This window comes from Pinus tabuliformis, chromosome 9 (genome assembly GCF_031772625.1).
Source record: "Pinus tabuliformis cultivar Carrire ecotype Pingquan chromosome 9, CPIR1, whole genome shotgun sequence".
Classification (NCBI taxonomy): domain Eukaryota; kingdom Viridiplantae; phylum Streptophyta; class Pinopsida; order Pinales; family Pinaceae; genus Pinus; species Pinus tabuliformis.
The window spans coordinates 1044622043-1044643063 of record NC_142307.1 but is presented as its reverse complement, the minus strand read 5'-3'; the positions used below and the strand labels follow the sequence as shown (position 1 = coordinate 1044643063).

Below are 21021 nucleotides of genomic sequence, written 5' to 3'. Positions count from 1 at the left end.
AAAATTCAAAATGATTCAAAGGACAGCATGTAACCCTGGCTCCCTTGTCAAGATCCCTCAGATGCTATCCCTGCAAAAATTATCAAAGAAAAGCATCAAATCAATCAATTTCAGGACAAAAGGAAACCAAAAAAGTCAAGTTTATAAAGTGTCATGGAAAAACATTATAAAGTGGGTTATGACATGAAATTAATTCAAACAAGGCTATAAAAGCCCTAATCTCCCCCCATCAAGCCTCATTGTGCATTCAAGTGATAGAGCAATTGTTTCTAAGAGAGTTTGAGCAAATTGTGTGAGTTGGGAAGGTGCGCGACCCGTTGAACCAGGCGCGCGACCCGTTGAAGGCGTGCGACCCGTCAGGCGCCCTGTGCCAGTGTTAAGTTATAACGCGCGCAACCCGTTGAAGGCGCGCAACCCATTGGGTGAGGCGCGCGACCCGTCAGGCGCCCTGTGCCAGTGTTAAGTTATAACACGCGCAACCCGTTGAAGGCGCGCAACCCGTTGGGTGAGGCGCGCGACCCATCAACACTCTCTCTGCCAAAACCGCCAGCAAACTTGCCAAGGAACCACAAATTGCCAAATTTTGCAAGCATTCTAATCAGCAGTTTACAAAGCAGAAACAACAATATATTTCAGCCACTTTGCTCCTAAAACAATGTCAGAAACCGAAACCAATTATGAGCAAAGTGATGACCATGCGTCAGCTTCAGAGTTTGAGGTACAGAGGAGGCCTCACAAGGGTGGAAAGGGCGGTCATCATAGGAGAGAGGAGCCCACCTCTTTGACCGATTTGCAGGCTTGTCCAATGGCAGTATCATGCTTTCGTTATATGTCTTGCTATGAGTTTTGTGAGAGGATCTCTCGGATTCAACATCATAGGGAGTTGGCTCGCTTATTTGTTTTGCATTTGCATGATGGACTTGTGAACCTTGCCGGGGTGGATTTTACATTGACACCCGAGATGATTGCTCAAGCCACAGGGATACCTAATGTCGGAGAGGTGTGGAATAAGCGCAAGATGTTGGACAGTGTTCAGTATGAGCCTTTCATTAGACCTGCATTCATGAGACACTTGACGGGTGTATTTCCCTTCAGATTTCTGAGGAGTGAGTATGCCCCCATGATGAAGCTTATCATGCTCTATTTCACCTGTGAGGGCAGATTTTCACAGGTATATTCGTACCATGTTCGCCTGTTGATGCATTTCACATGGGTACAGGTGATGAACATCCCTGTTTTCTTGTGCCGGAACATTGAGAGGATGGTGCCCTTGATGCAGAGGAAGAGCCCAGCACAACAGTATAGGGGCCTCTATCATTATGGTTTGATTCAGCTTGTGGTCATACATCAGTTGGCTCAGCAGGGCATCCCATGGGAGGAGTTTATCTCTCGTGAGCTTTTCACAGCACCACCACCACCACATCCTGAGGTTGTTCATGAGGAGGGAGGACCATCACAGCAGCATGACATCCCTGTGACTAGATATGTCAGCTCTTCTCCATTGGTCACTTATCATAGAGGCCAAAGGGCCTTATTTGCAGCAACTCGGCGAGTATTTTCTCCACAACATGTGGAAGGGGTCTCGCCTTCTTCATCAGCTCAGCGAGTGCTATCTCCACATCAGGTGGAATGGGCCTCGCCTTCTTCAGCAGCACAGGCAGCACAGAGGGGCAAGCAGCCCATGATCGAGGAGGGAATGACCGGTTATCCTGACATTGATACCATTGATCTTGATACCCGCTCTCCTACCACGGAGCTTCATGAGGTCATTCAACAAAAGGAGGCCGAGAATCTCTTGTTGCAGCAGAAGTTAGAGATGGGACAGAGGACGATCACCTATTTAGAGCAGCGCAACAAGCAGTTGGAGGATGAGCAAACTCTTGATGAGTTGTGGAGGATTCGTAGTGACGACAACTTGAATCGAAGAAGACCCGGTGATTTAGTACCCGTTGAGCGAGAGTCTATGCTTATCCAGATCAATGCTCATTTGGAGAGGTTGTTGGCCAAGGCCAACCAAGATAATAAATTGCTTAAAAACATGAAGAATCATTATTGGGCACGGATACACGTGTGCAAGGCGAAGATGAAAGTGCTCCAAAGGCGGTTGGCCAAAGCACAAAAACGAAGAAAAAGTTCTGACCCCCTCCACATCTTGGCCGAGGCTTCCTTGAAGGAGCATGGCACTAAATAGCTCAGCCCCAGCACAAATTCCAAGAAATTTTGAGCATTTTGGGTCATTTTTGGTTTTTTCAGGCAAAAAACAGGTTTTGTCCCCTCAACGGGTCTCACCCCCCGCGCGACCCTTTCATTTGGCTACTCTGTTCCGGGAAAACTCAGCATTTCTGGATTTTTCATGAAAAGTTACACATGATCACCCATTGCCAAGATATTTTATGAAGTTTTGGGCCTCCAGAAAGTCAAAAAACAAGCAAAAAATGACTTTCTAATACATTTTTGACACACAGAAAGTAGTCTTGGGAGATTGAAATTTTGGAGGGGTAAATGACCACCAAATTCAGAAATTCTACTTGGGTTGGAAAGTAGACATCCAGGCCTTTCCAAAAAGCCTACGATTGCCCCATTTGGACACCTGGAAGTGCCCCAAAAGTTCTCTCAAAGACGCGCGACCCGTTTAGGAATGGCGCGCGACCCATCAGGCAAATTGCTCAGGATTTCAGCTTACAGCTCAGCAAAACGCAGTTTTGACTATGTTTGACTTTTTGGAGTTGATTTTTATCCTCCTTGTTGTAAATGATGTAATTTTATGACACTTTTACACTTATGAATCTCTTCTAGAAGATTCATTCATGAGATAGGTGAAAATTAAATGAATGAACTGGTTTCCTAGCTTATAGAGGCAAGTTGTTTTGACTGCCTAGTTTTCAGTGCTTAGTTTAGAATTGGTTGAAACGGTTCCTAGGATAGTGAGCTCGACCCCTAGAGGCAGAGAAAGATGTTAGATGGCCTATATTATGTACTTTCTTGCTCATTTTCATGGTTGGACTCTTGAGGGAGAAGCTCTTATTGTATTATTCACTGTATCTCTGCAATTTTTGGCAAAGGAAGACCAGGGTTTTGCAGTCCTTTTTGGGATTCTTGAGGTCACATGTATTGATGGTGTGTTTCTCTTTGTACTTGTAAGTGTGTTATGTGAATCATTTCCTTACTTTTCATTCTGCAAATTAGGCAAATGAAGTGTTAAAGTAGAATTCATGACTGTCATGCTCTGCTTTTAAGTTTGCTTAATATCAATGTTTTCAACTGTTTAAGGGGAATTCAAGGTTATTGCTTGCTCTCCTTAACTCCTCACCAGTCATTCTCATCCATCCATCTCTATCAAAGGCATCAATACTGTTTCCTACCTCGCCCCAAGGAACTCCCTGCGAAAACTGTGTCCAATCCCCTCACCCGAAATTGCCATTCCCCAATTTTCCACCAAAACTTTAAAAATCCCAAATTTAAACCTCTTGATCAGTTTACTAGCCTAAAATTAGTGTTTTCCTATTGGTCATCTCTCCCATTGAAGATCTTTACTGAGATAGACCGTAGAGAGCCCTCTCCTGCCCTGTAGGGCTAGCTACGAGGCTAAGTGGTTTGATGTTGCCTTGAAGTTTACCTTTCTCAGCCTTAGGTGAAATTTCAAGCGCTAACATATTGGCGACCATACTGGGGAGAACAAACTTGTTTGTGGGTTGATGTGTTTGTCTCATAAGTCTTAGACGGAGCCTGAAGTTATGCCAGGTAGCCTTCAAAACTCTTTTGCTTTGCATAAGCGGAAGTAGATAAACGCTGCTTCAGTCAATCTCCGTGAGCTTGTGAATACGGCCACTTCATTTGCATTTTACCCCAGTACATGTATCAAGTTCAGATCTGATTTTGATGGTGAACAACGATCAGACACTGACAAGGCTGAAATCATTCACTGGCGACTCCTTCACTAAAAGCTCCAGAGATCAATGCTTCATGGTGACTTCACTGCAGAGAGATCAGTAGTTGTGAGATTTTCAAGATGGACTGAATCACAAGAAGATATGCTCCCTTGAGTCGAGATCACATCCCTGGTTTTCCAAATAAAATTCCGAAGGTAGATTGGTCAAGGAATCTGCCTACATTTAATGATGATAGTAAGAAGGATGCTGCTTTACATCTAGTCAGATTTCATATGCATATTCGCAAGTTGAAGGTGGGTTTTCCTGAAGATTGCTTGATGAAGATATTCCTGGCCACTCTGGAAGGTAAAGCCCAATCATGGTATGAAAGTTTGCCGCCTACTTGTATTTACTGTTTAAAGGATTTTCATGCTATGTTCATTGAAAGATATAAGGACTCTTATCCATCATTAAATTTAGTTCAAGACTGTTGCAAGCATGCTTATAGTTTTATTGAAAGCCTTGAGAAATATTATGAAGATGATAATTTTATGGATGTTGAGATCATGGAGGCTCTGTATGAAAATCCATTTCAGCAGCACACAAAAATCTTAGAGGATACTTGTCAAGATGAGCAGTCTGAAGATTTCCATATGGTTGAAAATGAGGAAAGAGCAAATGTTGTTTCAGATCTGTCCATAGAAGAAGACAACATGCAGGTAACGCAGGTAAGTAATGTTCCAATCTCAGAAAGTGATGATGATAAATCAGATCAGGAGATAAATTATGATGAGGCAAAACATGTTGTTCCGGATCTCATAAAAGAGAGTTATATTGTCGCAGCTGCCTCAAATGAAGAAAATGGAGTAGCATACCTAAATGCCCTCATCTCACCAACACTAGATCTTCATGAGGAGGTAGTTCATTGCCTCTGTGAAAAACAAGACAAGATCTTCGTTCAAGTAAGTGAAAAGGTTTCTCTGGATGAATCTATGATAGCTTATAGAAATGTTAGTGTTGGGTTTCACGAAAAATCTGAAATTTCTTTTCTCATGTTTGATGAATGTAATGAGAATCTGGCTGTCATATCACATGAGGATAACCCACCATATATTCAAACTACAAAAGATCAGACCATTCAGGATTCCGTTTCAGATTCTTCCTCATATGTCTCATGTTTTGAAATGTTATTTCAAGAGGAGATCTGCTCATCTACTTGTTCAGAATGTTTTGAGGACCAGGAACATACTCTTTCTGAAGCACATGATGAAGGCAGATCAGAATTTGAAACAAAGGACACCTTGTTCTTTCAGCAGGAGGTGGCAGTGGCAAATCTTCATGTTTTTCACGAGCCTCTAGCAAGTTTGTTTCAGCCAGCAGTGGTAGTGTTTATTGCAGTGTTCAGTGATGAAGGAGATCATGGTCAGCTATGTTTTTGGATACTCAGTCATAGGTTTGTACTGTTGACCAGAAGATCTGATCAGGAGAATCAATCAAGAAGGCATCTGCTTGATTGGTTGCATTGGAATTTTGATATAGTTTGATGGTATATTGTCTTGTAAGAAACAAGGTGGTTGTCATCATGATTTCAAATCTTGATGGACTGTTGCCCTTCAATAAGCTTCGTAAGTTCTTGTTTTCGTTAAGTTAGTCATGAGTTATTTATGTGTCAGTTTTCAGTCATGTTGGTTCCATAATTGTGTCGGCTTGAGTCAGGTTTCAGTCAATAAATGAGTCAAAGTCTTGTGTCGTTTTCCGAAATAATGACTCCATTGCCCAATGATTGAAAAACACTGGTCTGCTCTCCCAGAGGTCTGAGGTTCTTGGCACGTCCAAGGAGCTACCATCCCCATTGGAGCCAATGTTAGAGTCGGTCTAGTAGCCCTCCATCAACGATCAAAGCTCTTTGCATTTGCATAAATAGGTGTCTCATTAGTGTCATTCTTTGCATTCCGTTAGGCATGCCATAACCATGATGGAGGAGCTGGTGTCTTTGCCCCCCTCTTGGCACTACTGGATCAAGTTGTTTCAGTCATTACATTGTTCAAGGTTACTTGTCTTTGTCTTTAGGTCAAAAGTTTTAGGTCTAGGGTTGAGGTCAAATTTGTCTTCAAGGTCATGTCTCTGAAGGTCAATAAGTGCCCAGCAAGCCAGAGGGATGATTTTCAAAGTGTTTCTTCGAAAAATTTCATCTTGTACAGTTAATTTTCACCTTGGATTTAAAAACCCTGTTTTTAAAGCCAAGGTCATTTCTCAAAATTTGCCAAGGTCATTTCTCAAAATTTTGTAAAAATTGTAAAAATTCAAAATGATTCAAAGGACAACATGTAACCCTGGCTCCCTTGTCAAGATCCCTCAGATGCTATCCCTGAAAAAATTATCAAAGAAAAGCATCAAATCAATCAATTTTAGGACAAAAGGAAACCAAAAAAGTCAAGTTTATAAAGTGCCATGGAAAAACATTATAAAGTGGATTATGACATGAAATTAATTCAAACAAGGCTATAAAAGCCCTAATCTCCCTCCATCAAGCCTCATTGTGCATTCAAGTGATAGAGCAATTGTTTCCAAGAGAGTTTGAGCGAATTGTGTGGTTGGGAAGGCGCGCGACCCGTTGAACCAGGCGCGCGACCCGTTGAAGGAGCGCGACCCGTCAGGCGCCCTGTGCCAGTGTTAAGTTATAACGCGCGCGACCCGTTGAAGGTGCGCGACCCGTTGGGTGAGGCGCGTGACCCATCAACACTCTCTCTGCCAAAACCGCTAGCAAACTTGCCAAGGAACCACAAATTGCCAAATTTTGCAAGCATTCTAATCAGCAGTTTACAAAGCAGAAACAACAGTATATTTCAGCCACTTTGCTCCTAAAACAATGTCAAAAACCGAAACCAATTATGAGAAAAGTGATGGCCATGCATCAGCTTCAGAGTTTGAAGTACAGAGGAGGCCTCACAAGGGTGGAAAGGGCGGTCATCATAGCAGAGAGGAGCCCACCTCTTTGACCGATTTGCAGGCTTGTCCAATGGCAGTATCATGCTTCCGTTATATGTCTTGCTATGAGTTTTGCGAGAGGATTTCTCGGATTTAGCATCACAGGGAGTTGGCTCGCTTATTTGTTTTGCATTTGCATGATGGACATGTGAACCTTGCCGGGGTGGATTTTACATTGACACCCGAGATGATTGCTCAAGCCACAGGGATACCTAATGTCGGAGAGGTGTGGAATAAGCGCAAGATGTTGGACAGTGTTCAGTATGAGCCTTTCATTAGACCTGCATTCATGAGACACTTGACGGGTGTATTTCCCTTCAGATTTCTGAGGAGTGAATATGCCCCCATGATGAAGCTTATCATGCTCTATTTCAACTGTGAGGGCAGATTTTCACAGGTATATTCGTACCATGTTCGCCTATGGATGCATTTCACACGGGTACGGATGATGAACATCCCTATTTTCTTGTGCTGGAACATTGAGAGGATGGTGCCCTTGATGCAGAGGAAGAGCCCAGCACAGCAGTATAGGAGCCTCTATCATTATGGTTTGATTCAGCTTGTGGTCATACATCAGTTGGCTCAGCAGGGCATCCCATGGGAGGAGTTTATCTCTCGTGAGCTTTTCACAGCACCACCACCACCACATCCTGAGGTTGTTCATGAGGAGGGAGGACCATCACAGCAGCATGACATCCCCGTGACTAGATATGTCAGCTCTTCTCCATTGGCCACTTATCAGAGAGGCCAAAGGGCCTTATTTGCAGCAGCTCGGCGAGTATTTTCTCCACAGTAGGTGGAAGGGGTCTCGCCTTCTTCATCAGCTCAGCGAGTGCTATCTCCACATCAGGTGGAAGGGGCCTCACCTTCTTCAGTAGCACAGGCAGCACAAAGGGGCAATAAGCCCATGATCGAGGAAGGAATTACCGGTGATCCCGACATTGATACCATTGATCTTGATACCCGCTCTCCTACCACGGAGCTTCATGAGGTCATTCAGCAAAAGGAGGCCGATAATCGCTTGTTGCAGCAGAAGTTAGAGATGGGACAGAGGACGATCACCTATTTAGAGCAGCGCAACAAGCAGTTGGAGGATGAGCAAACTCTTGATGAGTTGTGGAGGATTCGTAGTGACGACAACTTGAATCGAAGAAGACCCGGTGATTTAGTACCCGTTGAGCGAGAGTCTATGCTTATCCAGATCAATGCTCATTTGGAGAGGTTGTTGGCCAAGGCCAACCAAGATAAGAAATTTCTTAAAAACATGAAGAATCATTATTGGGCACGGATACACGTGTGCAAGGCGAAGATGAAAGTGCTCCAAAGGCGGTTGGCCAAAGCACAAAAACGAAGAAAAAGTTCTGACCCCCTCCACATCTTGGCCGAGGCTTCCTTGAAGGAGCATGGCACTAAATAGCTCAGCCCCAGCACAAATTCCAAGAAATTTTGAGCATTTTGGGTCATTTTTGGTTTTTTCAGGCAAAAAACAGGTTTTGTCCCCTCAACGGGTCTCACCCCCCGCGCGACCCTTTCATTTGGCTACTCTGTTCCGGGAAAACTCAGCATTTCTGGATTTTTCATGAAAATTTACAGATGATCACCCATTGCCAAGATATTTTATGAAGTTTTGGGCCTCCAGAAAGTCAAAAAACAAGCAAAAAATGACTTTCTAATACATTTTTGACACACAGAAAGTAGTCTTGGGAGATTGAAATTTTGGAGGGGTAAATGACCACCAAATTCAGAAATTCTACTTGGGTTGGAAATTAGACATCCAGGCCTTTCCAACAAGCCTACGATTGCCCCATTTGGACACCTGGAAGTGCCCCAAAAGTTCTGTCAAAGACACGCGACCCGTTCAGGAATGGCGCGCGACCCATCAGGCAAATTGCTCAGGATTTCAGCTTACAGCTCAGCAAAACGCAGTTTTGACTATGTTTGACTTTTTGGAGTTGATTTTTATCCTCCTTGTTGTAAATGATGTAATTTTATGACACTTTTACACTTATGAATCTCTTCTAGAAGATTCATTCATGAGATAGGTGAAAATTAAATGAATGAACTGGTTTCCTAGCTTATAGAGGCAAGTTGTTTTGACTGCCTAGTTTTCAGTGCTTAGTTTAGAATTGGTTGAAACGGTTCCTAGGATAGTGAGCTCGACCCCTAGAGGCAGAGAAAGATGTTAGATGGCCTATATTATGTACTTTCTTGCTCATTTTCATGGTTGGACTCTTGAGGGAGAAGCTCTTATTGTATTATTCACTGTATCTCTGCAATTTTTGGCAAAGGAAGACCAGGGTTTTGCAGTCCTTTTTGGGATTCTTGTGGTCACATGTATTGATGGTGTGTTTCTCTTTGTACTTGTAAGTGTGTTATGTGAATCATTTCCTTACTTTTCCTTCTGCAAATTAGGAAAATGAAGTGTTAAAGTAGAATTCATGACTGTCATGCTCTGCTTTTAAGTTTGCTTAATATCAATGTTTTCATCTGTTTAAGGGGAATTCAAGGTTATTGCTTGCTCTCCTTAACTCCTCACCAGTCATTCTCATCCATACATATCTATCAAAGGCATCAATACTATTTCCTACCTCGCCCCAAAGAACTCCCTGCGAAAACTGTGTCGAATCCCTGCACCCAAAATTGCCATTCCCCAATTTTCCACCAAAACTTTAAAAATCCCAAATTTAAACCTCTTGATCAGTTTACTAGCCTAAAATCAATGTTTTCCTATTGTTCATCTCGCCCATTGAAGATCTTTACTGAGATAGACCGGAGAGAGCCCTCTCCTGCCCCGTAGGGCTAGCTACGAGGCTAAGTGGTTTGATGTTGCCTTGAAGTTTACCTTTCTCAGCCTGAGGTGAAATTTCAAGCGCAAACAGAGACTAGGATAGTATCTGATCGTCTTCGAGCCACCAACTTGTTGTGGGGAAAAATGCCTATGCAGGACGATCCTATCCACCTAAGGTGTGACAGTGCCTTAGCAACAAACAGAAACAACTATTCTAGTATTCTTCCATTATGAATTAAGAATGAAGAGAGATGGATGGACTAACCGGTGTCTTCCGTTTGTCCCTTGATCCGATTTCTCTTCTCTTTGAGAGTTCCCAGCTACTTGCCTTCTCGCTCGCCCAGTTTCAACAGGTCCCTACAAGATCACAGGAAGAGAACACTACACAAAGACATAGATTCATATCCATAACTAGTTCAGGATTAGAAATAAACTAAACATACTAATGCAATCATACATCAAAGATACATCAGTATATAGGAGAAACCAAGATAGCTTTATTGATGAATAACAAGGTTCAGGAGGAGATACAACCAAGAGAGTTCCAATCCAGCATCTCCTTCCCAGCAAATGAAATTCCTATCTTCACCTCCCTTCAAAGCATTAAGCACCCAATGATTCCAATCTCAAACCAACAACAATTCTTTGCAATAACAAAATTCCAGCCTCCTGGATCTCATGGAGGAGAGATCCATATATAGATGTTTGGAGAGAGGATGAGTCAGCTTGAGATCTGACTAGTGTCCTCTCCCTTTGTTAGTTCTTGCTTCCACTTGGAGACTAAGAGCCTCTTACTCATCACTAGTCGAATTCATTGAGGCAAGTGTCATTGGAGAAGATTCTGGAAGTTTCCAGGGTCTTTCCACCTCGTTGAATGAACTTTCCATTTGTCACTTCCCACTCAGCGCACCCTGGTAGTGCTTCTACCTACGTTGCAGTGCACCTAGCCAGTGTAATCTCTGCATTTCAGCGCAGACAGCTAGTGGAGCCTCTAAATTGATCCTGAATTGACTTGTTTTTGAGCAGTTTCTGGTGGAGAACTTCTGTGAATTGCTTTGGTTTGTTAGCCTTGTTCCTCTAGGGGTAGGAACAACATGTTTAGGGAATTTGGATCCCTTATATTATGGACATTTCATGCTTATAGCTGTAAGGCACAAAAATGTCTATAACAGTTGCCCCCTAAAGTATGAGGCCATTTATCGGGTGAAATGCTTTATTAGGAGGATCCGAAGTTCATCCAATGCTGGGAGGAGACCTGTAATAAGATACAATACAATACATTATTTTTCATACTACTTTCATGATCTAGCTGAGGCGGGCATTCCCATGCTCAGCTTTATAAATTCATTTTTCTGTACATAGAACAGACAATCGTCTGATGGTAGACTGATAATTTTGATGAAATTATCATCCTTTGGGTAGGATGATTATCTGCTGCAATGATGTACATGTCAATGTCTTTATCTTTCCTGAATATATATCGCAGCCCGGATGGATGAAACTAGATCCGGGGTCTTCAAACTCGTTCGATCTTCACTCTAAGTACAAGTCGATCCATGTGAGAAATGTTCTGAAGTCGAACATGGAAAGACATTGCTTGATTACCGGTTAATGAGGTAAATCGTTAACAAGTGCGAGAGGAATCACCAATAATGATAATGACCCTCAAGGTACTGCAGTACAATTCACGTTGTGTGAATAAAGGACTTGGCGTCGAACACCACGCAAAATCTTTCGGTCGAAGGTCATTGATGTATACCTGTCGCCGGAAGTGAGAAACTTGCCATTGAGGCATGCAAGCTTCAAAGTACTGAAGGGGTTGTTCCTAGATCAACTTCTTGGATAATGAGCTGATGTCGACAAGAAGCGATCCGTCAAAGGACGGCCTTGATGTATCCCACATCAGTGACACGAAATGGAGTAAATGATTTTATGGAGGTGAAAATGATCTGAGGACATATGATTCAGGGTGGTGGTCATGAAAGGATGAAGGATAATGTACGGCAGTGGATGGGACACGGTTGACTTCTCTGAACGACTTCTCTTGAACATATGGCGACACTTATGCGATGGATCGGTAGCATTACCCCAAATATGGATGGTATGGTGAGACCATGGTGATGTGACCGGTGAATGAAACAACCCAACCCGATTGTGGTACGGAGGAAAAGTGTCATGTTCAAGAGCGACTTGCTACCATCAAAGTTTTCTTGAGTTTCTCCCAATTTTCCCCAGTCATTGCTAACCAGTACCTCTTTATTTTTGTCAAGCTTGAGGAGAATAACATATGCTTGTTCTATAACTTGCCCTTCGGGCAAGCCCATCGCTATGTTTTAACGAGCCTAGCGATAGTGAAACTCGTTCTCGTCTAAAGACAAGTTTGTCGCTATTTAATGCTTTTAACGAGTCTAACGACAAAGATAACTCGGTCCTTTTCATTTTTAGAGAGTCTGAAAAGGTACGTAAAGTCAACTCCGAAAGTCCTTTTTCGTCATCTAATCCCTTTAGTCCGAAAAAGTATAAAACAATACAAAAGGGATGAGTTTTCGATAGTTTTAACGAGCCGAACAAAACAAGCGCTCGATCTTTTGTGCAATAATCCCTCAGGTCCAAAAAGATTAAAATCTAGAGGAGGGATAGCACTTCTGGTCGTTTTAACGAGCTGGAAGGCCAAAACTCGGCAATCTTTTCATATTTTACGAGTCAGATGAAAAGAGCTTAAAGAAGACTCGTCTTTTGAGGAACGAGTGATAAAACGGGTTAGCAGCTGATTCCAGGTACGGGTTGGAATTTTCCAATCACGGCAGTGTCACAAGGATGGCTAGTGAAATCACTCTTCGCAACTGTTCCTCAAAATGGGTAAACAATCATATGGAGGTGAACGATCGGCCAATGGAAATGTGGAGGTGACGGTGCAAACATGACCAAGGCTTTAATGGCTGATAATGTTACATTCACAGTGGTTATTTACTGGAAGATAGTTCTTTTTTTAACGAGCTTTAACGAGCATGAACTATGTGCTAAAACTGCTCGGATCTTGCGTTTATTTTTTAACGAGCATGAACTGTGTGCTAAAACTGCTCGATTACCCAGTCATATGATAAGAAAGTCTCATTTAAGATTCCATTTTTTATGGGGCTTGCACCTCATAAAGCTTTGCCCCAGGATCCTTTCGTTATGCAAGTTTGGAAACGACTAATCCTACGAGTTTAAAGGGTTAGAGGTCCTAAAAATTTAAAAAAAATAAATAGCCGCCCCTTACTTGCACTCCAAAAGGTTTGCATGCCCCCAGGTATAAAATATGATTTCAAGGTTACCCTTACTTTGTCCGCCAAAACATTTGCTTAAGCAGGAAAGGCCTACCTCTTTCAGGTTACCAAAGATTGCTCCATTCGCGGCCACGAATAAAACACTTCTTCGGCGATGTCCACCGAAATAGACAAAGGTGAGAGACTCCGTCTGTCAACTCACATAACTTTGACAAAAGAATCTTATTCTAGAACAACCCCTCTTCCATGTCGGACGGGGTATGGACTAGTCATATTCTCCCGCGGAAACCTACCTTATACCTAAAGTTTTCCTACCGAAGCAGACCAGGACGCATGCCCCCTGGGTTCCAGTCATATCCTCTCGAATCACTCACGCTCATCTGGAAGACGGACCATGGGTTGAGACATTTCTTGCGTGAAGAGACCATTTAGGGATGGTGTATGACTATTTGCGATGCGTGATCCGGGAAATGAAAGTTGGTCCACGAGCTTGACCACTCTTCCTTCATGCGAAAAACACATTACTCTAAAGAGTGAGGAGACGATGGCTCCCATGCAATATATATAGTCTCATCCAAGGAGTAGGTTATAATCCAAGGGTCCTTGAATGACCATCACGTTAATTTGAACGGTCTTCCCTTTCAATGTGATAGGCACATTGGGGAGGATCCCTAAAGGTCGACTGGTTCCTTTATCAAAGCCTGATAGATTTCTCATTTTAGGCAACAGCGTTGGCGAACCAAGCACTTTCCAAGCAATAGAGGAAAGGATACTCACAGATGCCCCTTTATCAATGATGGTGCCAGCCATTACCATTCTGTATATTTGAACGATAATTTTGAATGGTATACTGGCTGGTAACCGGGGTCTGCCTAGTTGGTTCCAGTCGAAGGACACAACTAGGTTGCTTAGTGGTAGGACCGAATAGACGGTCGGATATCGCTCTGATGAACTTCCCTCCTGCGATAAAGGAATGGGTGCATTGCCCCCGTGTTCGTCGGAGTCTATGTTGATGAAGAGAATTTGGACGGTATCGTCTTTATTCTCTTCTGTGATGGTATCATTCGAAGATAGAACCTCTGAAGGCAAGACCGGGTCAACTGCCGCCTCGACCTTTTGACTTTCGTCAGGTATGGATTTGGACGGTTCATCCTCAATGATAGGTGCTTCGGCTGACCACCTGAGCGGGCCAACCGGGTTCTCAACTGGTGAAGGACTTGGCAGGAGTTTTTGATATCCAGGAGGAAGTCGCACTGGTAAAGCCGAGCGATCTTCCAAAAATATTTTAGCCTCATCTAAGAAGGGACAATGGTGGATGGCATGGTCGCCTTCACAGAGTTTGCAGGGAAATCTAGCTTTCCCTCTCTGTCCTGTGGCTTCACTTTCACTAGTTGACGGTGTGCTGTCAACATGGCTATCAGAGGTTGACGCCACCGAATTGTGCAAACGGGGAGACCAATCCCTTAGTCCGAGGGATGTAGGGACAATCTCTGTGGAAGTGGTCTCCCTTGCATATGACACATGGCGATTTAGGCCTAGTCAGTGCTGTGTGTGGATTTTTGTCAGACGACACTTGTTTGCCCCCAGTCGCTTTTGGCTCCTTCTTCTTCTTCTTCTCTTTCTTCTTCTTTTCCTTCTTCTCCTTAGGAACTTGGTTTTTTGTTTTACCAATTCCGTCAAGCGAAGAGGAAGGAGGAGAGGAAGAATTAGATGAAGTAGAAGGCTGGTGGGTAACTCTGGTTTGGTCTAACTGTTGATTTGACTGTTCAGGAATAGTGGTGTTGTGAACGACATTGGTTGAAAAGAGCCAGACCGGCAAGCCAATTGTCAATCCTGGAAGCAACAATGTGGCCATATGGGGCGCACCAACGTCTCCCCAAGAGGAGAAGGGACTAGGATTTCCACCAAGGGGAATTCCTTGGTTGGTGTGCTCCATTTTCTCAACCTAAAGATCAACGCAGGAAGAAGGGGTGATTGTTCCGTTTAAAATAAATTTTAACGACGCTTTAGACACAACTTGCTTTTTCAATTTTAAAGAGTCGAGAAAAAGCTAAAGATGACTCTAGTCTCCTTCGATATTTTAACGAGCCCGAAGTGACAAATGCTCGGATGGACTTTTTCCGTTATAGAGTCTGAAAAAGGCCAAAAGGAACTGCTCTGGAGTTCTAGGTAGAGGGTGTGCCAAACTTTTCGCAAAACCGCAGAATACTTTTTAAGGTACGGGCGGTCAATCTTCCTGAATGCTGTGTTCAGTGCATTGCGATCAGTAGGGCGGCCGACACGGCTTCCTAAGGATAAAGGTTTTATGCCTATAGGGGTCTCCCAATATATACTCGACGGTACGTGGGAGCACAATCCGTACTAGCGCTATCGTCCCTCAGGAGGAATCACGCGAGATCGACAGTCACCAGGATTTACGATGCCGGAATACGTCTCTAGCCTAGACCTCTATGTTGTGCGTTAAGTTACAAAGCGTTGTTAAGTTCATTCAATTTATTTTAGGTTGATCTTTTTAGAAGTTTTCCTTTTTGGATCACCACGAGATGTATGATACAATTCCTAAATGCAGTCTAAAGATGATAAGCAAGCTTTTATATCTTTTCAACAATGAAAATCCTAGCTACAAAGGGAAAAGAAAGACACCATATTTTCTCAAAGAGCAATCAGCACACTCTAATGCACTTTTCCTAAATCAAGCATGCAAACTATCAAGATGCAAATGCACAATGCAGGTGTTTGTTTTCCGCTTTTTTAATATTGATGCCTAAAAAGAAAGCTTTTTGTACAACTTTGAATTTGCTTTTAAATGACAAATACAAACAAGTTTACTTTTTCGAAATCAGAAAGGGTAGAAGAGAATACAACACTTTACGACTTTCAAAATGAACACTTGTTTCGACACTTAAAAGAGACAAACTCAAACCAAAAGCAAAAGTAAATGTATAATCAACTGTAAACAGCCAATGAACTCTCTCCTAAGATCACAATCAAAAGATCTGAATCAAGGGCTACAGGATGATTATTTCACTCTTGCAAAGGAAAACTGTAAATGACGCCACAAACACATAAAAACACTCACAGTATTTTTGTACAAAAGGAGGCAGAATTTAAGCAGAGAAAAGGAGTTATCAGACAGGTACCTATGCTGGTTATAGGCTGCAAAAATCAGAGATCAAAACAAGGCAAAACAGAGCAGAGAACCCCAGCTGCACAAGGCCTAACTGGATCAACGCACCCTCAACACAGAGGTTTTTACATTCAGTGCAGGTAGCCTTCACGGGACCTGCGTTGAAATGTAGAACCTCTTCACAGAGTCTGCGCTGAAGGAGAAACGAGAGTTCCTCACTGGGTTCTGGGTCACAGTTTGCTTATTAATCTACGGTTTCAGGCCAAATAAAAGCAACAAGCAAGGTACCATCAAAGGGATGCTTTGAGGGAGGACTAAGATCTATCACAAAGGATCACCAAATCATTTGTGAGTCCATTGTTCAGATCATAGACAAATCCAGTGATTGGATCAAAGCAGCAGTTGTCTACTTTGCATCTGAGAATAGCAGATGCAGTTCGATTGTTGTTGTTGAGTCTATGAAACAAACAATGATAGAGACACAAATAAAATGACTAAACAGATCTCCCCAGCGGAGTCGCCAATTTGTTGTGGGGAAAAATGCCTATGCAGGACGATCCTATCCACCTAAGGTGTGACAGTGCCTTAGCAACAAACAGAAACAGCTATTCTAGTATTCTTCCTTTATGAATTAAGAATGAAGAGAGATGGATGGACTAACCGGTGTCTTCCGTTTGTCCCTCGATCCGGTTTCTCTTCTCTTTGAGAGTTCCCAGCTACTTTCCTTCTCGCTCGCCCAACTTCAACAGGTCCCTACAAGATCACAAGAAGAGAACACTATACAAAGACATAGATTCATATCCATAACTAGTTCAGGATTAGAAATAAACTAAACATACTAATGCAATCATACATCAAAGATACATCAGTATATAGGAGAAACCAAGATAGCTTTATTGATGAATAACAAGGTTCAGGAGGAGATACAACCAAGAGAGTTCCAATCCAGCATCTCCTTCCCAGCAAATGAAATTCCTATCTTCACCTCCCTTCAAAGCATTAAGCACCCAATGATTCCAATCTCAAACCAGCAACAATTCTTTGCAATAACAAAATTCCAGCCTCCTGGATCTCATGGAGGAGAGATCCATATATAGATGTTTGGAGAGAGGATGAGTCAGCTTGAGATCTCACTAGTGTCCCCTCCCTCTATCAGTTCTTGCTTCCACTTGGAGACTAAGAGCCTCTTACTCATCACTAGTCGAATTCATTGAGGTAAGTGTCATTAGAGAAGATTCTGGAAGTTTCTAGGGTCTTTCCACCTCGTTGAATGAACTTTCCATTTGTCACTTCCCGCTCAGCGCACCCTGGTAGTGCTTCTACCTGCATTGCAGTGCACCTAGCGAGTGTAATCTCTGCATTTCAGCGCAGATAGCTAGTGGAGCCTCTGAATTGATCCTGAATTGACTTGTTTTTGAGCAGTTTCTGGTGGAGAACTTCTGTGAATTGCTGTGGTTTGTTAGCCTTGTTCCTCTAGGGGTAGGAACAACATGTTTAGGGACTTTGGATCCCTTAGATTATGGACATTTCATGCTTATAGCTGTAAGGCACAAAAATGTCTATAACACAACTTTCATTTTTTTTTTTAATGAAAAAATCCTTGGCAAATGATTTTGCAATGTCCCATCTTTCATAAATCCAAGAATTTCACCTCTGACAATGAAATACAAATGCCCCTGACAGTCCCTATTAATCATTACTCTGGTCTCAAAGGCCAACACAATAGGACCAGACTCCTATCACGTTATTCCATGCTAATGTATTCAGAGCATAAGCTTGCTTTGAGCACTCTAATTTTTTCAAAGTAACAGCACTAGAGCCGCGACCTAGCCAATTAAGGCTAGGAGCATGCTACCAACAAAAGGGACGGAAGGGCAGGTGCACACCGAGTAGGCGGACCGACCTTTACAACCCAAGATCCAACTATAAGCTTTTTAATTACAACAACTTAAATATACGCTATTGGAGTTGGAATTACCGTGGCTGCTGGCACCAGAATTTCCATCCAATGGATCCTCGTTAAGGGATTTAGATTGTACTCATTCCAAATACCAGACTTGATGAGCCCAGTATTGTTATTTATTCTCAGTACCTCCATTAGGATTGGGTAATTTGCACGCCTACTGCCTTCCTTGGATGTGGTAGTTGTTTCTTAGGCTCTGTCTCGAGAATCGAACCCTAATTCTCCATCACCCATCACCACCATGGTATGCCTCTATCCTACCATTGAAAGTTGATAGGGTAGAAATTTGAATGAAGCATCACCACACAAGGGTTGTGCGATCCGTCGAGTTATCATGATTCACTCGAGAAGCGAGCAAGCTTGTGCCAGCCTTTTATCTAAAAAATGCATCCCTTCCAAAGAGTCGGGACTTGGTGTAGGTATTAGCTCTAGAATTACTACAGTTATCTGAGTAGTATGGTACCATAAAAAAAACTATAACTGATTTAATGAGCCATCCGCAGTTTCACAGTCTGAATTAGTTCATACTTAGACATGCATGGCTTAATCTTTGAGACAAGCATATGACTACTGGCAGGATCAACCAGGTAGCACCCTCCCACTTCAAAGGGAATTCTGGGCACTCTCTTACCAAGAGCCAACCTGAACACCCATCAAGTCAAATAGATGTCAAAATATCATGTAAAACTTTTATGCCTTGCACCTCTTGCATCCCAAGAAGGAAGCACACGCAACATGCGAAGGACATGGCGGACAAATGGGTATACCTGCCGAGCCACAATGCATCAAGGCCACTCCAGAGTTTGCAACCACTCCCCAACCAACAAGAAAATGAGTGATCACTCACCCACTCCCTTAGAAATGCCTCCACGCCCCGCACTGAGGCCACCTAGGAGTCTACCCAGACAGTAGCAATGGTGGACCTCGATCTCTCAATCGTCTGCGGTAGCCTCGATGTAAAGGAAACAAATGGAGAATGACCAACCATGCAACCTCTATATTATAAATGAGCCCCAACCCTCCCTTCCCCACACCGAAGCCACCTAGGAATCCACCTGGACAATAGCAACACTGGACCTCGATCTCCCAATCACCTGCGACAGCCTCGATGTGAAGGAAAAGGAAGGAAATTAAAAGAGGATGACCGATAAAAAATACTACCATAGAAAGGCCATACAAAACTCCCCGCCCCACACCGATGCCACACAGGAATCCACCCGGATAGTAGCAATAGTGGACCTCTATCAGATGATCACCTGCGGTATCCTAGACACAAAGGCAAGGGAAGGAAATAATACAAGACAAACCGAGCCCGCAACCTTAGAAATTCCCCCCAACCCTCCCCTCCCCGCACAGAGGCCACCTGGGAGTCTTCCCGGACAGCAGCAATGATGGACCTCAATCACATGATCGCCTGCAGTAGCCTCAATGCAAAGGAAACAGAAGGAAATAAAACAAGACCAACCAAGCCCACAAAATCTCTTATAAATGCCCCTCGACCATCCCCACCGGAGACCAAGGCCAACTAGGAGTCCACCTGTATAGCAGCAATGGTGGACATCGATCACTTGACCGCCTATGGCAACCACGATGTGAAGGCAAAAGAAGGAAATAAATGCAAATCAAGAGGCTCGCCACACAATACAAGAACATATCCAAATAGGAGGAGGGATCAGGTAGCTCCACACCACACACACCCTACGTATAGGCAACCTAGGAGATTTCCCATAGCTTTACCAACTGGACAATGAATAATTTTCCCCTACGGCCACCTCCATGCAAAGGAGGGAGGTCAAAGTGTTCCACCTCAAAATCCTTCTTCCAGATAGCCCCCACCATCGACGTAGCAAGCCTCCTTCCCATTGGACCATAAGCACATTTACAATTGAAACAGCAAATGTCTCCCAACCCTCCCCTCCCTACACAGAGGCCACCTAGGAGTCCACCCGGATAGCAGCAATGATGGATCTCGATCACATTATCACCTGCGGTAGCCTCAATGCAAAGGAAATGGAAGGAAATAAAACAAGACCAACCGAGTCCACAACCTCTCTTAGAAATGCCCCCTGACCCTCCCCGCCGCGCACCGAGGCCACCTAGGAGTCCACCCATACAGCAGCAACGATGGACCTCGATCACTTGACCGCCTGCGACAACCATGATGGAAAGTCAAAGGAAGGAAATAAATGAAAATCAAGAGGCTCGCTACACAATACAAGAACATATCCAAACAAGAGGAGGGATCAGGCAGCTTCGCACCCCATGCACCCTACGTGCAGGCAACCTAGGAGATTGCCCACAGCTTTAGCAACTGGACAATGAATAATTTTCACCTATGGACACCTCCACACAAAGGAGGGAGGTCGAAGCATTCCACCTCGAAATCCTTCTTCTAGATAGCCCCCACCATCGGCGTAGCAAGCCTCGTCCCCATTGGACCACGAGCGCATACACAATTGAAATAACAAATGCCCATAAATATTGTGACTTTAGATTTCCAACTGCAAAATCCTGCCATGCACGCAAGATGCAATGAAAAATCTAACCACTCAATCAAACATATTGGCCAATACATCTATCAAAAACTCAAAGCCAACGTAACCACAAACGATGTTCACTTTGATAGGAATGCCAACCCTTAACCTTACAATAAGGAGAACAGCGCCTCACATCGCTCGATGGAAAAAGCAAGCAAGAGGGATGGTAGGTGGTCTACAACCAAAACCCTTCCACATCCCTCTTAAATGTATGCATCTCAACCACCAATGCCAACATAGAAAGAGTACAAGCACAAGAAACCGACACGATAAATAGTTGAACAATGAAGAGGCTAGCTGTCATAGGGAGCCACACCACAACAACCCATACAACTCCGAGAACTTAGAGCAGAAGGGGAATTGTTCACATATGCCTCCTGGGACAAGCATGGCCAACATTACTGCTCATGTGCTATCGAGTGGGTATGGAGAGAATATGAAAATCGGCCACCCTACAAATGACCCAAGGCCATTCTTGAG

At 43.4% G+C, this 21021-nt stretch overlaps 1 pseudogene; it reads right to left on the bottom strand.

The window, feature by feature from the left end:
* Positions 1-17543: 17543 nt before the first annotated feature.
* LOC149152267 (18S ribosomal RNA) lies at positions 17544-18594 on the bottom strand (annotated as a pseudogene).
* Positions 18595-21021: the final 2427 nt, after the last annotated feature.